General features: G+C 36.8%; 1 pseudogene; it reads right to left on the reverse strand.

The window, feature by feature from the left end:
* Positions 1–7018: 7018 nt before the first annotated feature.
* On the reverse strand, positions 7019–7106 carry LOC125101438 (uncharacterized; annotated as a pseudogene).
* Positions 7107–8110: the final 1004 nt, after the last annotated feature.

Here is an 8110-nt window from a genome sequence, read left to right on the forward strand (position 1 = left end):
TGGCAACATGTTATTGAAGGAAATAAAGTAGATCTGAATAAACAGAAAGAGACAAACTACTTTCATTGACAACATTATTCCCAACATTATTACAAATGTTGAACACCACTTTAATCAAGACCATAATGTGATTTTTACTGAAACTGAATGAATGGATTCTATAATTCACATTAAAGGGTGAACAGCCAGTATAACCAAAACAATTCTAAAAAAGGAAGAAAAAGGACAGGAGATCCATCATATAAATATTCAGGCTTGTTATAAATTTGTAATTAAAACAATGTGTTTGATACTGGGACAGATAAAAATATCTATGAAAAGGTAAAGTCTTGACGAGTCTCAAGCATCTATAAGAACTCGTATAGCATAGAAGTAGAAACACAATTCCGTGGGGAAAAGATGGACGAGTCAATAAATAATCTTGGAAAAATTGGCTTTCTACATGGGAAAGAGTAAATTTGATCCTTACATAAAACCATAAAATAAAATAAATTCCAGATGGACTAAATTTCAAAATGTGGAAAAGAATTTTAAAAAATTGGATGACTATTTGGAAGAACATCTTCTAAAGTTGGGATAAGAAAGGATTTCTTAAGAAATACACAAGGGGATGACTCATATGTAAATACATTATTATATTTGCTTATATAGAAATTTGAAGCTCTCTATGACAAATAACAGTATAAGCCAAATTAAACAAATCATATACAGAGAGGTTTTATAAAGGCTATTATGACAAATCCCTGACAATCAGAAAAAAAAGAAAGTATGAAGATGGGTGGAAGGGAGAGATGGTGGGAGGGAGGGAGGAAGTCAAAGAAAAGAAAGAAAGAGGGAAGAAATGAGGGGAGAGAGGGAGGAAAGAAAGGTAAAAGAGGAGGAAAGAGGGAAGTTCGAAGGAAGGGAGGGAAGAAGGAAGGAAAGAAAAAGAGGAAGGAAAAAAGAAAGCAAGCATCTCCAGGGAAAAATGAGCAAAGATCCTAAAAACACTAATTCAAGAAATAAAAACCTGAATGATCAACAAAGAAATGAAAGATACTGAACCTTATTAATAACATAATAACCATCAGGGGACTGCAAATTGAAAACTATACTGCAATTTCACACCCATCATGTTGGCAAAAATCAATAAATAAACTTGACAAAGCCAAGCACATGGAAATATGCATTCTTCACCCATGGGATATGCACTGGTACAACCACTTTAGAAAATATCTTGACGAGATCTGTTGAAACCAAATATGTGCTTACCCTATGGCTCCACAAGTGAACAGTATCTTGAATGTGTGAACCAGAATATTCTTTGCAGCATTTTTTGTTATGGAGAAACAATGACAAAATATATGTGCATCCTACTGGGTATTTACCCCAAAGATACAAATGTAGTGAAAAGAAGGGCCATCTGTACCCCAATGTTTATAGCAGCAATGGCCACGGTCGCCAAACTGTGGAAAGAACCAAGATGCCCTTCAACGGACAAATGGATAAGGAAGATGTGGTCCATATACACTATAGAGTATTATGCCTCCATCAGAAAGGACGAATACCCAACTTTTGTAGCAACATGGACGGGACTGGAAGGGATTATGCTGAGTGAAATAAGTCAAGCAGAGAGAGTCAATTATCATATGGTTTCACTTATTTGTGGAGCATAAGAAATAACATGGGGGACATGGGGAGTTAGAGAGGAGAAGGGAGTTGAGGGAAATTGGAAGGGGAGGTGAACCATGAGACTCTGAAAAACAATCTGAGGAGTTTGAAGGGGCGAGGGGTGGGAGGTTGGGGGAACCAGGTGGTGGGTATTAGAGAGGGCACATATTGCATGGAGCACTGGGTGTGGTGCAAAAACAATGAATACTGTTACACTGAAAAGAAATAAAAAATTTTAAAAAATATATGTGCATCATTAGGAACATGGGTAAATAAATGGTGATATATTCATACCAAGGACATCAGTTACAATCTAATATATATACATCAAAACAGTCACAGAAATACACAGTTAGGCAATTTGCTGAATTATATGATGGCATTTCTGTAAAAGTTTTTAAAACAGACAAAGCGATACAGTGTATTATTAGTGAAGATACATACACATACATATATAAAACATTAGAACATAGATTGGGAGAAATGAAATAAATATCTTGAGGTTTATTTGAGAAGGGAAAGAGTGGGTAATGGATTTAAAGGCAGGAACAAAGGAAAGCTTTATTTACACTACATTGTTCTATATGAAATAGAACCCCCAGTGTATATATGGGTATACATCTACACTCCTGTGTGTGTCCGTTGTGTGTCTGGTTCTCTCTATACAAACTGAGTTAAAAATTACAAAAAATTAACATTGGCAATATTGTGTGAGAGTGTTTTCACATCAAATGGTGCACTTTTCTGCTTTTTAAAGTTAAAAAATGAAAACCCAATTAAATCCAATCCCAAGTTACGATAACCTGAGGCCAAAGGACTACCAGAGGCATTCGAGTCCTTAGAAGGAGGAAGCAAAAACAGGCATCAAGACTGGTAATTTCTCCACTCCCTCAAAAGGCTGTCAAAATGCCGGGTCAGGTTCCAGCTCTTCTACTAGCGAGTGCTCAGAGTCAGGAGCATTTTCTTGGAGGAAGGTATTTGAGGATGCAGAGGTTGAGACAGCCAAGGAGTTCTGGGAAAATGAGGCTTGAGAAGGTGGTGGGTGGTATTTGAAAGTGAGTTTTCAGGTGGCCAAGAAAGGTCAGCAAAGAAAAACAACCAAACAAACAAAACCTTGAAAGACTGAATACAGAAGAAATATTTCATATTTGCAGGGGCGACCAGGGCACAGCAAATTTTTCTTCAGTACACTCTTTCTCTGTGTGTGTGTTCCTCTCTGTTCTTCTTGCTCTTTCTTTGCCTCCTCATTCTCTCCCTTTTCTCTCTCTCTCTTATTTTTTTAGATTTTATTTATTTATTTGAGAGAAAGTACATGTGCAAGGTGGGGTGGGGAGCAGGGGCAGAGAGGGAGGGACAAGCAGACTCCTTGTTGAGTGCAGAGCCTGACCTGGCTCTCCATCCCAGGACCCTGAGATCATGACCTGAGCCAAAGGCAGGCATTTAACCAACTGAGCCCCCAGATGCCCCCCTCTCTCTTTTCTTTTAAAGAAACCAAGAGAACATAGAAGTTATGATGCAAGACGAGGTCACACAATGAATTTATGTTTCGTATTTTGATTTTCGTACTTTCCAAAATATCCCTTTCCTCTTACCATCCCGTTTGCTCTTACTACTCTTTCTTGCTCTGAAATAAATAAAAATAGCTAAGTCCTTCCAAAGTTTTGATACTTTAACACAAAGTAAACTCGGTTTTGTGCCTTAGAAGATATCATTCTATGATTTACGTAAAATATTTCTGTGGAATTTGAGAAAATATTTATAAGTAAAAATTCAAGAATTGCTCCAAATTTAGATATAATATACTGTACTAAGTTTAACATGTTCCTTTTTTGAAATGTAAATGGTATATACTTTTTTCAGTTTACATCCATAAGATGTTGAAAACTTCCTTTAAAAATCACTAGCAATCTATACAGTCAAAGTGATAGAAAATATTCTTGCTTTATGTAGAGAATTTTGCTATATCCATCTCTGAAGATACATTTAAAAGGAGTTTTTCTTTTTTGTATAGTTGTTGAAAAGTACTTTTAAAATGCAGGTAAGCACAAATAAAATAATTTAAATACCTTATAATTCCACCTCAAAGAAAAGTTCATTTATTAACTTCCAATAAATTTATTTCACTTCACTAGTTGGAGAAAGAGCTGAGTTAATGACAAATTTTATTGACATAAACTTTGTGCTATCAAAGATTGTTTTTGACCTATGAGGATCCTTCTGGATCTACTTTATTATCTTATTGGTTCTAGGAGCTTAGGATTTCAAAAGGAGATTTCAAGAGAACTATTATTCTTCCTGAAGCTCAAGTTTTCCAACTGAAATGGACAGGGAAAATTCTCATTCTGGGCTCTTTTTGCAACAGACAGCTAATGAGCATCTCTTGGACTGATTCTTCTTATCCTACATTCATCTGTAGCGTCTTCTGTTCTATCAATTATTTATTTCCATAGTGATGTCCACACCATTTCTCTACCTATTATATCTCACTAGAAGTGTTGACACTAGTGCCAGGATTCCTCTGCCCCTTAAAACACATGGTTGCAATTTTCAGACTAAAAGAACAGATCACAGTTTGCAAATTCTAGAATAAACACATATGTGGAATACACCTGCCAATAAGAATAAAACTATTTTTTCTACTTTCTGATAAAAACACTTACAAGCAAGATATATATTTGGAAATCTGCCATTGGACTCAACTAAACACACACACACACACACACACACACACACACACACACACACACACAGAGCCGACATTTTAATCTGTGTGACTTAGGATAAAAATATTGCTTACTTACTACATTAGCCTGAGATAGAATGATTCCTTTGATTACACTTATTAAAATATGAAATAAAAGGCTAATCCTTTACAATTTATTTTGAATTTTCTGGAATAGCTGATAGTAACAACCTAGGCAAGTCCTTTAATTCATTCAGTATATAAATCTATGTTACTGTCTGTAAAAGATTAGTTGATGAGGGTTCAGTATTATAAACAGATATTTAATGGAGTTTAAAATTCCCAATAAAGCAAGATTTCTTCTCCCACAAATTAAATAAACAGGTTGGTTTGGTAATGATTCTCATGCAAAGAAGTATCACTAGTGTTTGTCATTCTTTATCATTTAAGCTTCAGAAACACCAAGTGGTAGAGCTGAAACTGAAACCTGGATTTATTTGTCCTTAAAACCTACATTCTTTCATTATCTGGAAGGCTGAAGAAGGGAAGAAAGGATACTTCAGGGTAAAGAGAATGAGGCTAGCAAAGTCTTGGAGATCTGAAACTGTAGTGTGTGCAAGGAAACACAAGTAGTTAGCACATTGTTGATGGTTTTACTCCTCAGGAAGGGATGGAACAGCAGCAGGCAGAAACTACCCATGCCATGCTAACTAGGAAAAACAAATCCATGAACAGTACAGAACAAATGAAGAATTTTAAGCAAAGAAGATACATGACAATGATTGCCTCATATAGATCAGCAGTCAAATAAAAAAAAAGATGCATTTTAGAAGTTTATTGAAATAATCCAGGTACTCACCTAAAATCCTCCAGGAGATGATGGGTGGTAGAATGACCTAGAAGAGAAAACATAAGACATATTTGGGGTTTGAGATGAGAAGGAGCCGGCAATGGATAAATTGGTTATTGAGAAGAACAGTAAGAGAAGAGAATGAAATGATAATCAGTGCCTGGGGTCAGGCGTGAGTGATAGGACACTGGAAATGCCAACCTTGAGGAGAAGGAGCAATCCAACGGAAGTGTTAAGGCGTGGGCAATAATGACTTTGGTTGGTGAAACGACACTAATTGTGTGACCATTTCCAAAGAGAAGTAGGATATGTGCCTGGTTCTTAAGGAAAGTGGCCTGAAATTTTACAAAGCCACAGATAAGGATAAAATTGACAGAGTAGACTGTGGACTAAGCAGAAAAGTGATCACAGGAACACATTTACTATGGAGGCCAATTAGAAGCAAATGAAACTAGAAAAAGTCAGAAAACAAAAGAAGGCTGTGTTTTGGAAACAGAGTAAAGAATTTGATTTCAGTTAACAGAACTAGTAAGACTTATTTGGGGATACCAGTTCCATAAAACAGACTTATTTATACACCAATTTATTAGCTCATTATTCTAATTGTGCTGAGACAAAGAATAATATTAATAAGATATGCATCCAGTGTGAATGGCAGACATGTAAGTACAAACAAATGGTGATCAAAGCAATCACAGAAATACGGGCAACATCCAGTAGGAACTATTAGTTGATAGTTCACATATTCGTGATGATTCAAGAATGGATTTAAAGTGGCTCACAACAGCACAGAATAAAAGAAAAAAAATAATAAAATGAATTCAGAGTAAAAAGAAGTTGGAACAGATAATTTGAGGTCAACAGCAAATGTATATACAGAAGGCATAGGTAAGGTCTAGAAAAGGCTAGAAGAGTTCACCAGTTGGCCTCTAGTGTGTCTGGAAAGGAAACACAAATAAGAAGATAGTCAATCCCACTATTCATATTACCTATAAGGAAAAAGAAAACCAATCTGTTCTTGGTATCGAAACTAAAGTTTTCCTCATAAAGAAAACCAACCTGTTCCTCGTGTTGAAACTAAAGTTTTCCTCATAGGTAGTCAAAAAGAGAACAATACATGATACACAACAGTATTTGTATATTAAATAGATTTCACGGGGCTATTTGCTGCAGTGGCTCTTAGTATGGACCAATGATGATGCAATGCCAAATTACACTTAATAAAAGCAGTTTTATAAGAGAACAAATCATATTGCCCTGCTGTGTGGAGTTTTGTTCATATGGTTTATTCCAAGGATGGGTGTTTTTGTATTTCTTGAGACACATGAACTATATTTCAGTCAGGTAATCTTTTGGAAATTTCAGTTGTTGAAACAAGTATCTGATGAGTATTAAGTAGCAGCGGATTCAAAGTTATAATCCTTGGTCAGCACTAAGGGTGAAGGTCTATCAGTCTGCTGATTAAGTAGTGAAAGTGCCTAACTCCTTCTGGGGCTGGAAAGGGTACAGACAAAGGGGAGCCTGAAATCCTTGCTGTTTTAGAAAACTGTGGCAAAATACACATAACATTGACTATATTAACCAACGTTAAATGTATAGTTCAGTGGTAGCATGTACATTCGGTTGTGGTGTTACCATCACAACACCCTCTATGGAACTCCCCATCTCACTGAAGTGATCCTCTGCCGCCATCAAACATTAATTACCCAGACCCCACTCTCCCCAGCCTAACCACCATCCTCCTACCTGTTTCGATGAATTGGACTACTCCAGGTACTTCATATAAGTGGAATCATACAGTATAAAAACATGGAACAAATGGAATCAAACAGTTTAAAAACATGGAACACTTCACGAATTTGCATAACTTCCTTGCACAGGTGCCATGATACTCTTCACTGTATGGTTTCTTTTCTTTTCTTTCTTTCTTTTTTTTTTTTTTTAAAGATTTTATTTACTTATTTGACAGAAAGAGAGAGAGAGATCACAAGAAGGCAGAGAGGTGGGGTAGGGGGAAGCAGGCTCCCTGCTGAGCAGAGAACCTAATGCAGGACTCGATCCCAGGACTCCAAGACCATGACCTGAGCCAAAGGCAGAGGCTTAACCCACTGAGCCATCCAGGCGTCCCTTCACTGTGTGGTCTCTATTTCAGACTATGTGCTGTTGACTTGAGCACGTCAGTTGGTTTTGAGAGGAGAATAGGACGTCCTACGAAGTTAGGGTGGTCTAATGTTGTTTTCTGTGTTGCTGAAGACTGAGATGGAGAGGGATGCTTGAAGATGTAAGGTTAAAGAGGAAGGAAGAAGCCAGAAGCCGATGGGCTTTATAAGGTCTGTTTAAGAGCTTGAACTTACATGCTGTGAAAAGGGAATAGAGAATTAAAGGTTGTATTTTAGAAAAATTAATTCCAGAAAAAAATAAAGGGAGGCCTGGAAGAAGAAAATATTTGAGACAGAAAGACCAGTTAGAAGGCAATGGGAAGGCGTACACCTGGCTCAGTTGGTTCAGTGCCCAACTCTTGGTTTCAGTTCAGGTCACTATCTCAGGGTGATGGTCTTAGGTTTGTGATCTCAGGGTCCTGAGATCTAGCCCTGTGTCTGGCTCTGCACTCAACAGGGAGCCTGCTTGAGATTCCCTCCCTCTGTCCCTGTCCACGCTTGTACACACTCTCTCTCTCAAATAAATAAATAAATCTTAAAAAACAAAAAAAAGTAAGGTAATGGTAATTAAGTTTTTTTTTCCTTTTTTCTTTTTTATAGATTACTAGGGTATTAGAGTGGTTATTACAGAATTGTGTCTGCACGGTGGATCTAGAGCCCTTAACCTCAATCTTCCCTTTCAAGGTTAGCAGAAAACTTTTCACATTTTAGAAAATTTTGCATTTTAGCAATGGATCCAGAAAAACCATAAACAAATCTAAATTTACA

The sequence above is a fragment of the Lutra lutra genome, chromosome 5 (assembly GCF_902655055.1).
Source record: "Lutra lutra chromosome 5, mLutLut1.2, whole genome shotgun sequence".
NCBI lineage: Eukaryota > Metazoa > Chordata > Mammalia > Carnivora > Mustelidae > Lutra > Lutra lutra.